The sequence below is a fragment of the Periplaneta americana genome, chromosome 5, assembly GCF_040183065.1.
Source record: "Periplaneta americana isolate PAMFEO1 chromosome 5, P.americana_PAMFEO1_priV1, whole genome shotgun sequence".
Lineage (NCBI taxonomy): Eukaryota > Metazoa > Arthropoda > Insecta > Blattodea > Blattidae > Periplaneta > Periplaneta americana.
The window spans coordinates 133,439,453-133,458,012 of NC_091121.1; positions in this window are offsets into that span (position 1 = coordinate 133,439,453).

The window sequence follows — 18,560 nt, forward strand, 5'->3', positions numbered from 1 at the left end:
AGTATGTTTAATAATTCCAAGGAAAGTACTTACCTTTTGTTCGCTGATATCTATTTGTTTGTGCAAGGATTTTTTTTTGGTCCAGGGAAAATACTCTCTTTATTCGCTGATCAAACACATTACTCATTTTAACTTGATATTTTGTAACAACATCTACTAAGCTAGCGGAAGTCTTTGGTCCAGTGATAATTACCATCACAATATTCGTGCTTTTTGTTATTTAACGACGCTGTATCAACTACTAGGTTATTTAGCGTCAATGAGATTGGTGATAGCGAGATGGTACTTGGCGAGATGAGGCCGAGGATTCGCCATAGATTACCTGACATTCAATTTACGGTTAGGGAAAACCTCGGAAAAAACCCACCCAGGTAATCAGCCCAAGGGGGGATCGAACCCGCGCCCGAGCGTAACTTCAGGCCGGCAGGCAAGCGCCATAACCGACTTAGCCACGCCGGCGGCTCCATATTCGTGCTACGTATTCAAAAATTGAATAATTAAATAAAGAATTCAATCCAGTGAATATAATTAATTGCTGAAACAAAATTTTGCTGATACAAAACACCAATCTTTTTTCGAGAAGATGAAACTCGCTTGCGCTGGTTTCATAAACAAACATACTCGCGTCTTAATTACTATCATTACAGGCTCGTTGCATAATGTACTATTATAATATACTAAATAGTATCTTAATATATAAAATTGAATGTGGGTATGTATGTATGTATGTATGTATGTATGTATGTATGTATGTATGTATGTATGTATGTATGTATGTATGTATGTATGTATGTATGTATGTATGTGTGTATGTGTGTATGTTCTTTATACAAATCTACACGCTTTGACCAATATGTGCCAAAGTTTGCACATTTAACCTTCATAACTAGGAGAAGAACATAGGCTACATTAAAATTGTGCAAATGGAAGTTAAATTAATTAAAATTATAAAATATAAAAATAAATAGATCAAATCTTCACGTATAATATTAAAATACAAAATCTTCTACAGTCAATTGTTCTTTTATTATTGTCTGTTGTATTCAACATCGACTTTCACGAGGCCTTGGAAATTTTAACACGAAATTAAATTACATTGTTGTTACAGATCGCGAAGGCTAAAACTAGATCATTCATGCAATAAGTATCTTTACGCAGTCCAGGACCGTATTATGAATTCCTCGATGCAGTTTTGTAGATAGTGAGCAAACTGTTTTATACAACTGAATTCTAGAATTCTATGAAACTACAAGGATTGCTACCACATAATTTACTTAACAATGAATAACCAATAGTACTATTGCGAAATATTGACCCACCAAAATTATGCACGAATAAGAATTGGTGTGAAAAACTCATACGAAACGTAATTGAAATTGGAAATATTAACTGCAAAAATAAAAGGAGATGTTTTTATTCCACGTATTGCTAGGATACTCGTTCAATTTTAAGCAACTGCAATTTCAATGCGACTAGCATTTGTAATGGCCACATTAAAATTAAGCTCAAGGACAGTCGGTCAAAGTTGCACACGTGACCAAAAAAAAATTACACATATCAATAAGGAATTCAGTGATACTTTTGTCATGTAGCTAATGTAGTATGTGAATGTATATAAGCCCACTGAAAATAACGTATTAATTCTCAAAATATTGTTGTTCATGTTACAAATTTAGTATGTTAAGCGTTGTGGAAATAAAAACCTTTTAATATCTAAAATATCGGTAGGCCTAATGTTTCTCAGAATATTAGTCTTTATGTTAAAAAATGACTTATTGCGGGTTTACATTATATCTGTATTCTGTGTATAAAATTAGAAAAAATATAATATGTTCTGAATTTATGAGATATAGTTTCAAGTTATATTAAAAAAAGAACTGGGTATGATATAAATGGGTGTACAGCGGTCAAGAGCTAAAAAAATCTTCCAATATAAATTGAATTTTACATATATATATATATATATATATATATATATATATATATATATATACTGTATATTGATTCGATGCTGAAACTGATCAGAAAGAGGAGAAGGAATTATATTTTCGTTGGGTTTTACTTTGTTTATAGTTTGATTTTTCTATTACTTTATTTGCATTTCTGGCGCTGTGGAAGAGAAGGCCTAATGGTCTTAACTACACCAGAATAAATAAATAAATAAATAAATAAATAAATAAATAAATAAATAAATAAATAAATAAATAAATAAATAAATAAATAAATAAATAAATAAATAAATAAATAAATAAATCTATACTAATAATAAATCTGTAGCCAAAATTTTTCTGGTAATTTTCGATTTTCCAAAAATAATTAGTCCTAACATATATAATTAACCACCCTGAAACCGAAAATCGCATTTTTGAAATATTTGTTTGTATGTCTGTCTGTCTGTATGTTTGTTACCTTTTCACGCGATAATGGCTGAACCGATTTATATGAAAATTGGAATATAAATTAAGTTCGTTGTAACTTAGAGTTTAGGCTATATGGCATTCAAAATACTTTATTTAAAAGGGGGGGGGGTTATAAGGGGGCCTGAATTAAATAAATCGAAATATCTCGCTTATTATTGATTTTTGTGAAAAATGTTACATAACAAAAGTTTCTTTAAAAATGATTTCCGATAAGTTGTATTCTTTACAAAATTGTGATAGGACTGATATTGAATGAGATAAATGAGTTTTAAAATTAAAATAACGCCATCTAAGACTTCCTCTATAAGGGGCCTTGGACAACAACAATCGAAAAAGGGGCCTTGGACAGCAACAATCGAAAACTATTAAACTTAGCCTACAGACAATGTTTCTGTGTTTGTATGAAGTAATATCGGAAGCTAAATTAACCGATTTGTATAATTAATTATTATTTCACCATTGGAAAGTGTAGTTTCTCTAGATGGACATACTGCTATAATGTTATTACAGTAACTTCTAAGTAAATCGAGGAAAGGTAAGATTAAAATAGCTTCCTACGCACAGAAAATTTGATAGGCTATTTTGTACATTCGTTTTCTGTATTTCTTAAAATAATATTTATGTACACACTCCTTTTAATCTCAGAGAATTAACGAACAACGAGAGTGTATTGATTTAGTATGCAGTAATAGTACGTTAGCTTAGCAATCCATTATTTTATAATTCAAATTTTAACTATTCTCTATCGAATCGTGTTAAAATACATAAAACAGACTGTATATGCAATAAATGCAATGCAAAAAAAATGGGTAATGAGCCAAGCAGATTATGTTGCGCTGTTGTAAAAGTTGTTGCTTCTGAGATTCAAGAGCCCCCACAACAAATTAAAAACTTTCTTATCTGAGTGCATCGGTTATCAACGCATATGTAGCCGAAAATTTTCTGGTAGTTTTCGCTTTTCCAAAAATAATTGGTGTTAACATGCATAATTATTCATCCTGAGACCGAAAATAGCTTTTTTGAAATTTTTGTTTGTATATCTGTCTGTGTGGATGTTTGTTACCTTTTCACGCGATAATGGCTGAACGAATTTCGATGAAAATTGAAATATAAATTAAGTTCGTTGTAATTTAGTTTTTAGGCTATGTGGCATTCAAAATACTTCATTTAACGGGGCCTGAATTAAATCGAATTATCTCGCTTATTATTGCTTTTTTGTGAAAAATGTTACATAACAAAAGTTTCTTTAAAAATGATTTCCGATAAGTTTTATTCTATGCAAAATTTGGTAGGTCTGATAGATTTTTAAAACAACAATACAATACGTTTTCACCGCCGCCTCAGATTGTAGCGTTGTTCCTGCAGTAATTCCCATGTGCAAAATATAACATTTTTGAGTAGGGAGGAAAAACACATTTATTCATTCCATGGCAATGGTACATAGGAGATCGTGAATTTTTGCATTTTCGAAAGAAAGAAATATAATTACATATCACTGTTTATGCTGTATCACTATTTAAGTTATTTGAAGGTTTCAGAACCATAGTGGGCCAAGCGCCATTTACTGAAGACGTAGAAAACAAGGGTTAAAAATTAAAGTTTTTACCATAATTCAATGGAACCACATAGCAAGTAATTTAAAGTTTACACATTAAAACTAAACGATACGTCAATCTTCATTAAACTATAGTTGCATGTAATAACAAATAAGAAACATGTTAAAGGAATTGTCATTGCACCAAATGAGTGCTCTCTGGACCAAAATGATCGCAATTTAATTATTTAAATACAATTTCAATTAAGTAACATATTAAACGATTTATCCTTCTAACAAACACAAATGTTCTCTGGGTCAAACGTCCTATTTTAATTATGTAGGCCTAATTACTTTATATTTATTTCTAACAGGTGGAGCGGAGCGCACGGGTACGGCTAATAAATAAATAAATAAATAAAAACAAATAAATAAAAACAAGTAAATAAATAAATTTAAAACAACTGTTTAACGTCAGGCATATGATATATTTTCTTTTTGGTGCTTGATTTACAACTGTTTTAAATTGAGTTAACCCTGGCAGGCATTTGGCTAAGGGATTAATTAATTCATTAAGTAACGTTAAGTAAAGATTCATCTTTATGGGGGAGGAAAGCTTAGTAAAGACAATTCGTTTTGGATGTGTATAGTTAGGTTTCCGAGATTTCCGAAAATTTAATAACTAGTTTAATTAAAAATAGAAGGAGAAAAGAAAACCCGGTCATCGCTGGGTGCTTTCAGCTAGTTATATTACAAAGAGAGAGTATTTGTGTGTTTGTATGAGGCAATCTCAGGAAACTATTTAATATATTTAAATAATTCTTTCATCATTGGAAAATGTAGTTCGTTTAGATGGACGTAGGCTTTGTCATTACAGAAGCACATGAGTGAATGGAGGACTGGGCACAAATGCATATAATGTAGGACTAAACAGAACTCTACGCATAGAATACTTTAGCCTATATATTGTCGAAACTAATAATTAGCTATATCTTCTGCAGTTAAATTTAATGCTATTTGGAGGTACCGTACTGAAATTTGATGTCTGATTTGCGTTGCGTTTTTTGTTTTACGAAAGAATTAAAGTCAGAGATAGAATAATTTTACAAATATACACGCGGCACATATTAAATATTAATTATTCAGTAACATAACAGTACATATTGCTTAATTACGTATTTGGGTGAGCTACGGTAATGTATAGGAGGTAACAGTTCTAAATAGTGCACAATACACCATATTGAATAATTAACAAACCATCATCTTTAGCATGACTTGTGGTTTATAGGCCATCTCAAACCCCACATTTCACCCCTCTGAGCGCGAGATCTTATATACTAGGTTAGTTATGGCCGAATGTTACAATAAAAACAATTAACAACATAGGTATTTCAGTCATAACGTCATACAATAACAGATGAAATAATGAAGTAATTACATAATTTAAATATTTACTTATTAAAAGCGCAGCGAAGCGCGCGGGTACGGCTAGTATACTATATACACATTAGCAGAAATTCTATTACAACATTACCAAAGTTAATGATTTATTTAAATCATACCCAAATTTTGTTACTTATTTCAGAAACGAATTGCATATTATTCTTGCACTTTTGCTTTTTTAAAGTTAATAAGAGACACTGACCTGAGTCAGTATTTTTATCTCATGGAGATTCAAATCGCGTTGTATATCATCATTGGCCTTCCCAAATCTCTCTTAACTCAGAAGCGATATAGCGAAATCTGATTTGAGATGCAACTATTTTCCGTTGCCTGATCAGGAAATTTTTTATTTGTTCTGTAGCTTAATGTTCTATTTTATTAAATATTTGAAGTAACAAACGTAATTTGTCTGCCGCCTTCATAGAGTTTTCTACGTAAAAGAATATTCGTCATGCATGTGAAACCTTATTTTCTCAAGCTTCATTGTTTGTTCTTTTATTCGAGGGGGAGTTAAAATCCAAAATTCTGTTGCAGGTTGTAGCATTGTGATTTCAAGAAAGTGTGGAATTGGAAGTAAAATGGTTATATTTCTTTTCATGTGTACTTTAAGTAACACGAATTCAATTATGAGAGATGATCAAAGCATACAGTGGAGAGACTGGCCGGAATAAAAAAAAAGTAGTTTGCAGCCACCAAGTTGCTCTTCAAGGAACAACCATTCAAATAAATTTATAGAAAGAACACAGAGGACGTATATTTGAAATATTTCTTTCCTCAATCGCTGTGCACCACATACAGTATTTGCACATAACCGAATTGTGTTAAATCATATAACAATTTTATTACTTATCTCAGAAACGAATTGCATATTATTATTGCACTTTTGTTTTTTAAGAGTTAAGAAAGAGTTAGAGGTCTCAGTGAGTACTTTTAATCTCATGGATATTCAAACGATTCCCATATCATCATTGGCCTTCTCAACTCTTTGTCAACCCAGAAGTGATATAGTGAAATCTATTTTGAGATGCAACTATTTTCCGTTCTCTGAACAGGAATTTTTAATTTTTTCTATAGTTTAATGTTCTATTTTATTCAATAATTGATATAACAAACGTAATTTGTCTGATGACTTCGTTGATTTTTCTACATAAAGAATAATCCTTAAGCATCTGAAATATTATTCTCTGAAGATTTATTGTTTGTTATTTTATTTGGCTGGGAATTAAAATAAAAAATTCTGTTGCAAGTTGTAGCATTGGGATTGCAAGACTGTTTGAAATTTGAAGTATAATTTTGATATTTATTTTCATGTATACTTTAAATAACACGAATTCAATTATGCGCAATGATGAAAGCGTACAGCAATAAGATTGATTGGCTGGAGTAAATTTAATTTATTGGTCTGACCCAAAATGTTGGGTTTGCCTTGCGACACAGAATAGCTCACAATAAAATTTAAAATGAAAAATTATATAAAATTATATATAATTATATAAATTCAGACAAAAATCATTAAGACATAAGAAAAAAAATAGAACTAAGTATAATTTAAATTGAATGTATGCCATAAAGATGCTGACGAAATATCGCTACAGAAAATTTTATAATGATGGTGACGATGGCATCTTGAAGATCTCTCGTCAGCTTGTATTTTTCCCTCCACTTTACAAAGGCTTTCGGAATGGTGCCTCTCGCTCCAAAGAAGAGACCGGTAACTGTGATTTTTTCAATGTTGTATTTCGCTGATAGGTACTGAATCGTGGGCTCGTAGATTTTCTTTTTCTCTTCGTTCACTTCAAATGGTTGAGTGGCTGAGATTTCAAATCTGATCGTAGGATCAATTATTTCGGCATAAATTGCTCTTCAGGGAACGATCATTCAAATAAATTGATAGAAAGAACACAGAGGACGTATATTTGAAATAGTTCTTTCCTCAATCATGCCAAGAGGGAGAGGAATACTTTACCTGCAGGCTTGCTGTATGCTATTGCAATAGATCTTAATCACAATTATTTTCAAAAATATATTTAAGACCTTTACTAATAGATGTTAATGTAACAAAAAAAATCTCTCGTTTTTGGATTTATTGTTAAACTGAGTGCGCGGTGCGTAATATTGGAAGTGCAGTGAGATTTATAAGTCACGCATTGTGTTGTAGGCCTAGTGAGAATGCAGTTATCTACAGAGCATGTTCAGTAGGATTTATTACTTACAAATGGTTTTTAAGGAACCCGAAGGTTCATTGCCGCCCTCACATAAGGCTGCCATCGGTCCCTATCCTGTGCAAGATTAATCCACTCTCTATCATCATATCTCATCTCCCTAAAATCCATTTTATCAATATCCCCCATCTACGTCTCGGCCCCCCCCCAAAAGTCTTTTTCCCTCCGGTCTCCCAACTAATACTCTATATGCATTTGTGGATTTGCCCATACGTGCTATATGCCCTGCCCATCTCAAACGTCTGGATCTAATGTTCCTAATTATGTCAGGTGGAGAATGCATTGCGTGAAGTTCTGCGTTGTGTAACGTTCTCCATTCTCCTGTAGCATCATCTCTCTTAGCCGCAAATATTTTTCTAAGAATCTTATTCTCAAACACTCTTAATCTCTGTTTCGCTCTCAAAGTAAGAGTCCAAGTTTCGCAACCATACATAACAACCGGTAATGTGACTGTTTTGTAAATTCTAACTTCCCGATTTTTTGACAGCAGACTAGATGACAAAAGCTTCTCAACCGAATAATAAAGGCATTTCCCATATTTATGCTGCGTTCAGTAGGATTTATTAGTGGAGTAATTAGTACAGTTAATTTGTAATAGGTTGAGAAAGTACAAAGAATGTTGGTATTATTATTCATATTAGAATTAGAAATATATAGGATGAATACTGCACTGAAACTAGGCACACAGTTAAAATATTTTTCACAATTAAAAAATCGACACTGTGAAATTGTTATTCTTTCATTCATTCATATGAAATAAGTTCGTATTTCTTCAGTGAAAATTTAATATTCAAAAGTGTACATCGATGTTGTCGAACAGCAACCTCGTATGTAAAAATTTATCGTTATCTTGCTGTAACCTCATGGGAGGAGTAGTTAGTAAATCGATAGTCCATTTCAAAAGGGCGACAACTCAAAAATTGCCATTGTTTAGTTATTTATACTATTGAAAGCTCCTTTCGGAGCTCTTTCCGATTCAATATTGAGATATGTCATATTTACAACCAAAAAGAAAAAAAAAACGAAATAAACTGATTTAGAAGTAATTATAACTATGGACTTTATTAATTCATTATTAGTACATTTCGAAATCTATTAATAATGAACTGGAAGATTGTGATAAACTCGTCCTGAATACTGACTCATTTCTAATTGTCGTGGTTATGAACCAGAACTCTGCTCCTTTCTAGGTGATTTATTTGAAACTTTCAACTGAAGATATCTCAAAACTTGTTCTTTTGAGTTGTCGCACTTTTGAACCAGACGATCGAAATATTCATTCATTTATTCATTCATTACTTCATTCGTTGATTCACACTTTCATGCATGCATACATTGCGAAGCTAATATAATATAACGACGTGTGGTTAAAGAACAAAATAAAAGTTTGGAAAAAAATTTTCAGCAGGACATTTGTGACTATAAGGAATTAATGTTTGATTTCAACTCCCTACAAGATTTATTCGTTCTTTAATAAACTGTCCCAACAGAGGTTTGACCTCGTAAGTGAAGCCAAAAGGCAACGTTCATAAGGCAAATAAGACAAAAAAATAACAAGAGTGTCTGTATGCCAGAAGTAGAATCATAAGAAGTTAATATAAAATATTAGCAACATTTTAGGAAAAGGTTGCGGAGCGGCTTGCTTTGTGCATAAAATAGCATTTTCAGGATGATACATGACGGGAAATATTAGTGAAAACACATAGGAGCGAAATCAGTCCAGCCACATGGTTACAGTAATTTCGAAATATCTTTCACCCTGCATATAAAATATATGCTATTAACCGAAATTCTATTACATCATTATCACAGTTAATGATTTAAATCATACTCAAATTTTATTACTTATCTCAGAAACGAATTGCATATTATTCTTGTACCTTTCTTCTTTAAGAGTTAAGAAAGAGTCAGTGGCCTCGTCAGTATTTCTAATCTCATGGAGATTCAATGACGTTGTCATATAAATCATTGGTTTTCCCAACTCTCTGTTATTCAAAAGCGATAAAGTGAAATCTGTTTTGAGATGCAACTATTTTCCATTGTCTCAAGGAAATTCTTAACTTTTTCTATAGCTTAAAATGTATTTTACTCAATAATTGATATAACAAATGTAATTTTGCTGATGTCTTCATTGAGTTTTCTACATAAGAGAATATTCGTTATACATCTGAAACCTCATTTTCTCAAGCTACATTGATTGTTCTTTTATCTGGCTGGTAGTTAAAATCCAAAATTATGTTACATGTTGTAGCAATTGGATTGCAAAAATGTTTGGAACTTGAAGTAAAATTTTGTTATTTCTTTTCATGTATACTTTAAATAACACGAATGCAGAATGCACAATGATCAAAACGTACAGTGGTGAGACTGGCTGGAGTAAATAAAAAATAGTTTTGCAGCCACCAAATTTCTATTCAAGGAACGACCATCCAAATAAATTTATAGAAAGAACACAGAGGACGTATATTTGAAATAGTTCCTTCCTCAATCGTGTCACGAGGAATTAGAATTCTTTACCTACAGGCATACTCTGTGCTTTTGCGTCAGACCATAACCATAAGTGTTTTCAAGAATATGCTTAGGACCTTTACTAATAGATGTTAATGTAACGAAATAGTGTACTGGAAAATAGGTTTGCATATATTTCGACTTATCGTATATTGAACTATTACCGCAGCGCCACGGTGTTAATGGTTTGAAGTACTTGGAATGATGTTTACTTATATTTCGTGTAATTGTTGCACCATATATAATTCAATTTGGTCATACTTTGGGTGGTATCCATTGATTTTGAGTAAAATTATCATTATTTTAGATTTCTAAAGGATTTATATTCTTCGAATGGGGTTTAGTACCGGTACGACATAGGGGCGGGGGTCGCTAAAGAAAGTTTCACTCAAAGTGAGTCGCGCCTTCAGAAAGTTTGGAAACCACTATTATGGAGCAACAGTGGTGTTATATAGAGATTTTGCTTCGGAGACTTACGCTCAAATACACTGTTATATGTAATTAATCACTGATCCCACAGTTCTTTAGCTGACCATCTAAAATTTGGTATAGGTATTTAAAATGACTGACTCTCTTATGATACTTAATTACAATATTTTCCCATGTCAGGAAGCTTAATTACGAACCCACCTAACTCAATCTGATATCACGCAATATAACGAAAATTTTCTCGTGATCTATTAAAGATATGGTTCTGAAATTGTATACACATTTTCTCTACATAATATGTAAGAAATCCATGCAGACAGAATGTTAAAACTTCAATTGGTTTTGTTTTTTGTTTTTTTTTTTCAAAATAAATTTTCATAAATGTAGTGGTATATATATTTTTAATTTATTTGCTTTGCCCAAGTAAAGTTCTTTAAATATTCACCTAGAAACAACTTTTCTGCAAGGAAATTTGCTTTAGACAATAATAGAGAAGTGTGGTAAATTGTATTACTTTATCTCAAACAGTTTCTGAGAAAATGTTCCTTCTTAATTGAAAATTGGGCATTGCGGATAAGAAGTCGTAAAGTTCGAATTTGCATACCACATGATTAATTATTTTTTCACCACTTGTAACCCACAACAACAACAACAACAACGACGACGACGACAATAACAACAACAATAGGCATTGTTTATAGCACCGAAAGAGTTGATAAATAAATTATTCTGAACTGAAGAGAAATAATTTTTACAATTATTTTCTAGTCAAATTCCCTCTGCAATCTTTTTTCTAGAACTACTCTGTGGCTCTTTTTGTTTATTAATAAACTCATTTAGATTAACATTTGGGCCGTAAAATGTTGCGGAGAGATTTCCATCACTATGTAATATTTTTTTACACAAGGTTTTAGAAAATTCGATTTTTGGTCAGGTTGGACCTACACCTCCTCTTAACAATATCACTAAGCCTGCTACCTATCTCTGCTTCTCCACTTCAAGTCCAAGAATTTACAAATGCTTGTGTATCGCCAGCATTATGCAACATACAGTGGAAGCTCTTAAGTTGGACAGAAAACAAGTTCGACATTCTTAGTTCCACTGCTTACGTAAGAGAATTAGACACTCCCCTATACGGGCACTAAGAAATGGGTTTGCCCTTTGAATGACAATTGTTTCTGTGTCTTGTAGTGATACTTTTGTTAAAGAAAAACAGAATATTTTATTGATTAGGACATCCATATTGATCACTGATTTTAAATCAATGAATTCTTCTTTTTTTATTTGAGAATTGTGCCGTTTGTGAGAAGGAACTGTCGAAACCCACTGTGATACTAGAAGAGCATACACAAGTCTCGGGGCGGGCAGGAAATGCAAGTACAGTGCTGTATTCGTTGATGGATAACCAATAATAATTTGTATTCATTTCACCTGCCACACACACTACCCATATTGGACTGAACTTGCAATTCTGTTTTGACGAACTTAGGAGAGTCCACTGTACTTACAACAGTTTTTGTGTTGTTAGATGTGTTTTTCCAGCCGTCAGTCAATAACACATCTTCTTGGTCAATTTTTTTCTTTACACAGTGTAATGCACTATTCATATTTATTACCAAGTAAAGTGCTGCTAATAAATTTACGACCTGCTAAATGCGTAGCATAACCAGGGCGAAGAACTTAAATAAAATTTCTAAAATGATCAGATTCTACAACACTAAAAGTAATATTACACCCAAATATGAAGCTGCACAAATTTTGATTGAGTTCTTTCATCTGTTTATCTGAAACTCAGTCAACAAAACTATCCAATTAACACCTCTTTTATCGCTTTAGCTTTGTGAAAGCATTTGATGAACTGCAGTTGAATCCATTGTTTGGGCTTGATTGTGTCCCGTCGTGATTTGGTGGAGATGGATGGAAGGTTACCTGTGATGAAAAACAACTTAAATATGATTCTTAATATGTCTCGGCCTCCACTGAAGCTTGAGTTCCTGATTCGTCACACATACGTATATTCTTCTATCACCTCCACCTGCTCTAAATCTAATGAAGAGCATTGAGCTCTAGTTACGCTCTGGCACGTCAAACAGTATTTATGTGATAAGACACTTTTTCACAAAAACAAACAATTTTTGATATCATGGTTGTGCGAGTTCCGACGTCAACGGAAATATTTTTTAACGACACTCTGTAATTTTTTTATATACCATCTGAAATATTTCACACATGTATATTGTTCTGTCACTTCCATTTGCTCTAAGTATAATGAAGAGCATTCAGCGACAGGTTCACTATATCCGTAACTTCCACATTCCCTATCAGAATCAACAGTCAATTGAGTTAAGTTGTTATTGGTATCTTTAGTTTGCATATTCGCTCTGCAAGCAAAACACAAAATATAATACATTTAACTGTGATAGGATTTAAAACTTTCTAAAGTTTAATTAATTCGTCATGCAACATTATCAGAGATACCTTAATGTTAAATATAATATCGTCGGCTTAAAGTGTAAACCTGCTAACCGTCAAAAAGAAAATTTTACAAGGGAAGCAAAAAACTGAGTTTAAATTAACTCTAAAATTTTCGGACCAAATCAAAAGTGAAGGTACAAATGTCATCTGTACATAGGATTAGGTCCTAAAGTTTCATAGTTAATTTAAATTTAGTTTTTTGCTTCCCTTGTAAAATTTTCTTTTTGGCGATTAGAAGGATTACACTCTAAGCCAATGATATTATAACTATATCCTCCGTGTTCTTATCAAATTAGCAGATTATTCAACAGTTATAGGCACCGTGCATGGGTCTCAAAATCGTACTGGTGGTGCCGCGCAGTGTCTCAATTCCTAATTAACTACAGGCTCGCAGCCATTCACTAGTCATGTGTGATATAGAAATTACATGCGGCTTTCTGCCGATAAAAAGTTGTAATATTAGTAAGAATGGGTTCATTGATTCATAATGTTCTACCCAAGGGCAGGCCTTTCACTGCAAACCCAGCAATATCCAGTCTTTAATTATTTAATAGACTCAGTGGAATTCGCTGAATGCACCTTTCAACATGAATTCGAACACTGGCAACGCTGTAAGTAGTTTCGACTTATTCAGCTGTTAATTTACCATGTCATCATGCAGATAAGGTGGAGTAACAACAATAATCCCTTTATCGGAGAGGTTTGTTATTATTCCGGGCAAACCTGACATCATCACCACCTTCTAATATAGTCAATAATCCGCAATCAGTTGTTATGAATGTGTCACTCGATCCGCCAGAGTAGCATTTAGATTTGAAGCCACCATCTGATCCACGTTGGGTGGCTGTTCCACTTTTGAACAATTAATTGTCACTCTGCATTTTTCAATATTGCAGGCATTGTTTCCTGAATACTTTCTCTGCTGGGCCAAAACCCAAAATTACAGTAACCATTGTGGATGTCAACAACATTAAAGTGGCGGTAAAAATACATCATAATTATAATTGTACGATTAACTCCGAACATCACCCTCATAGCAGAATACGACAATCCAGTTTTCATTTTAATTTGAATATATGAGTAGACGATTTTCTTTATTAATCTTACTCTTGGACAGAATTTTTCGAAAGCTTCCGATGTGAAATCCACTAATAAAAATGAAAAAAAAAAAATGTATTGTCTACATCTTGGGGCGTTTCGACTATCTATGGTAGCTATTTTTCGGTTAAATGATAGAATTGGAAATATTTCTTATTATAATTCTACGGGTATGATTGTGTTTCAATTGGCAGCAATTTTAACAATATATTCAAAACCACAAATGTCACTCCCATTAAGTCTGGTAGTTCTCTCTCATATTTTATTGTAGAATAATCTCGGAAACCTTGCATTTCATTAAACATATCCTCTGTTCCTGAACTCTTGTCATAACATATTTCTTATGTGACTTCAGTTCGGTATGTAATGGAATAGACACTTGAGTAGAGAATTCACACAATTCAATTGTGAAAGAAAAAACAAAATCACTAAGAATGGTTTCATTTACTTCTGCCTGTATGGCTACTTAATTTTATAAATAACACTTGTTGAGCATTCGCCTTGCATAAAACTTAAATTTTCATCTTTTCTTCTTCTTTTTGTGTCTCTTTCGTATCTTTGCGGAGCTAGTTCAGATGAGGCAGCCTTTTTCTTGCAATCTTTTAGAAAGATACTGGGAACGGTATGCTAGTTTTGGGGGTGTCCTGATCTCGTTCCCAATAAAATGAATACAGCAAATTCTTGTTGCGGGTGTTGGTTTCCAAGGTGAACCATCAACATTTGAAATCAATAAATAAATATCGATATGAATACATTTAAAAATAAGTGTATTATTATTTATTATTGCTAATATTATACATAATATATATGTAAAGAACTCAGTAATTGTGTAGTATTTGAAATTTAAATTATAAATTCCTGTCGTTGATAACTTAATGGTTATTTATAAACATAACACTATATACATTCTATTTTTTTATATTAGGCCTAGTATATAATAATACTATGATTACAAGCAGTGTAGCCATATTTACTTTCGTCTGCGTACTGTATGGATCCACAATTAGCGTCGTTGCGCTTCAGTTTTCTGTTTTGGGAATGAATAAAAACAATATCGGTGGGTGTGTTCCAATAAGCATTACTACACTCAAAAACACAGCAATTTGCGTTACCCTTCCGCTTTTTAGGATCATCCATATTTCTAATCATTTAACCTGAGATGTTAAGTATATTCATACGCTTCAAGCACAACTCTATCGCTGCTGTCCCGTAGTTAGTAACAACAGTCGCCACCAGAGGACCTTGCACGGTGCCTATAGAAAAGTGACAATGAAGGTTCATTATTACATGTGTGCTATTAATCTGGAAGCTGCAGTATTAGTCAGCTTCTTCCTCTCTACCATTCTCCTTCAATATGTTCAAATTTAATTACTCTAAATTACTATTTAGCGACCCAGGTATCCTTCCAATGTACAGGATGAGAAAAAAAGTTAAAGTATTTGTAATTATTTTTATACAACTGCATTCACATTCAACAGAAACCAAAACTGCATTTTCCCTCGGTCTGTTTCTCACCAAATGCCCATCAGCAGTGATATAAACCCACTCTGCAGAAGCATTATGCAGATTCCAGTTCGCCAACCTTAAGATAGGTTAAATTTATCTACATAGATTACATTTGTCTACTTGTTCTTAAGTGTAGATGTAGATTATCTAACTTTACGCGGGGAGGCCCATCAATGTTGTCATACTTTGGAGCTACCTCTCTCTGCTCTCGTGGCACAAGATCAGCATGCAGTGTTTCAGAAGGATTAGAACGCCTTGCGGGACCCATACATTGGAAGAAGGAACCAGGGAAGACCACGACTCAGATGGGCGGATATGTTTGTGAAGACGACGGGCAAACAGTAGTGAAGAAAATCAAGGGACAGATCTCAGTGGAAAGAACTAGCACTAATACGAACTAGAAATAGTTAAATGTGTTACAGTGTATAGTGTTAATAGGTTACAATAACGACTAGTGCTAGATAGTATACATTAGTTTTAAAGGTATACAGACCGACAAAGAGAAATCTCCCCTGGAATGACTCACCAGGCGAGTAATAATGAGCCACCCCTTTTATAGGAGGCCTTTGCCCTTCACGGGACACAATGGCTAAATTCATTCATTCATTCATTCATTCATTCACTCATTCATTCATTCATTCATTCATTCATTCATTCATTCATTCATTCATTCATTCATTCATTCATTCATTCATTCATTCATTCATTCGGCACTCCTACCACCACAATCACAACATGGAAATACTAAATATGATTAAAATATCGACTGAGATACAACAGTGGAATTATATAATGAACGTTACATCCATAGTCTTCGAGTGCAGTCAAGTAAAAGCTCTATGAAAAAACTTACAATTCTGTTGTGAAACAGTCTCCAAAGGGACTTCAACCCATAACAAGAAACTGAAGAAGATGAAAAAATTTAAATCCCATCACTAATCGAAGATTAATTATTTCATTAATGACAATGTCTACCAAATTTTGTGAAGCTACCAAACCCGTTACTTACTCCTCTGTTACCCATCGTATTCTCATATTTTAATAGCCTATACTTTAAAAATTTATGTTTTTTGTATTTTGAAAACAAAGATCTGGAAGATTTCATCCTAGGGACTGATACAAATGATCTTAATGCTGACATTAACAATTAACCAGATAATTTGCATAACAAAAAAAATTACCATTCTGCATATATCTATATTTACGGAGAACTATGTGTAGGTGTGATCACTTGTCGGCAAGTGGATAGTTTTACTATGTTATATATCTTTAATTGGAACTAGGTATGGTTCGTGGGAGAAATTGAACAAATAAAACAACGTGAATACAAACAGTACAAAGGTATACAAGGTCAACAAAGGGAATACAATGAGAACGAGGTGAAGAGACGAACAAGGAGAAAGCAATGAGAACTTGTGGAAAGACAATGAGAACAGAAGGAAATCAAGGAGACCAAGGAGAAGAGGAGGAAAAGGACAATGAAAAGCTAACAAGAGAAGGACAAAGGAAATTGAAGAAGAGCAAGGGAAAGGCAAGGAGAACGGAAAGAAAAGACGAAAAGGGCGGTGAATGGGAACAAAACGGGAACAAGTGTGACACAAGGAGTACGATGGGGAAGACAATGAGGACTGGGAAAAACAAGGAGAACAAGAGAAGGACAAGAGTAACAAAGGAAAAACTATGGAGATAAAATGAAGAGAAGAAGAGCTAGGAAATACAAAAGGAACAAGAGGAAGACAAGGAAAACAAGTTTGAATGCAAGGAAAACAATGGGATACAAGGACACTGGGAATAAAAGGTAAACAAGGGGAAAACAATAACAACAATGGGAATGCAAGGATGACAATGGAAATACAAGGACAAAGATAAGAATGCAAGGGAACAAGAGTAATACATGGAGAAAAGGAGAAATACAAGGATAAAATAGCGAATACAAGGACAAAAAAGAGTAACACAAGAAGAAGAGGGACGACGAAGAAAACAAGGGGAATACTAACAGATCAAGGAGAATACAGTAAGATGAACGGTAATTTTAAGAGAACAAAGGAGAGACGGTTGCACATCTACGTGAAGGTCAGTTCCCAAGTTACTGCCGATTCTCACTCAGGAGAAAGAAGTAGTTCTAGGTCCAGAAAATGGGATAAGGAAAGTAATCATACAAACTTTTTCCTTCTAAAATCAAGTACATAAGAAACTATACCTTCTTGACAAAATCAAATGCAGTCACTAATACTAGGTACACCTTCATTCATTACCGATTATTACAATTAGACAATACAGCAGATAACGAACGGAACTGCAGAAGATTCATGCAAATATCTTTCCAACTCATTCATTCATAGTGCAGGTCTTTCACTGTAAACCATGCATTCTTCAATCTTTCTTATATTCTGCCTTCTTCTTTGGGTCCGTGTATGATCCATATATCTTAATGTCGTCTATCATCTGATATCTTCTTCTGTCCCTAACTCTTCTTCCGTTCACCATTCCTTCCAGCGTAACCTTCAGCAGATAATTTCTTCTCAGCCAGTGATCCAACCAACTCTTTTTTCTCTTCCAGATCAGTTTCAGCATCATTCTTTCTTCACCCACTCTTTCGAACACAGCTCCATTTCTTATCTTGTCTGTCCATTTCACACGCTCCATTCTTCTCCATATCCACATTTCAAGTGCTTCTATTCGTGTGTCTTCACATCATCGTAATGTCCGTGTTTCTGCTCGATACAATGCCAAACTGCACACGAAGCACTTCACTAGTCTCTTCCTTAGTTCTTTTCCAGATGTAAGCAGAAGATGCTCCTTTTTCTACGCGTATTTGCCAGTGCTGTGCTCCTCTTGACTTTCTGGCAGCAACTCATGTTACTGCTTATAGTACACCCCAAGTATTTGAAGCTGTTCACTTGCTCACTGTCTCATTTTGAATTC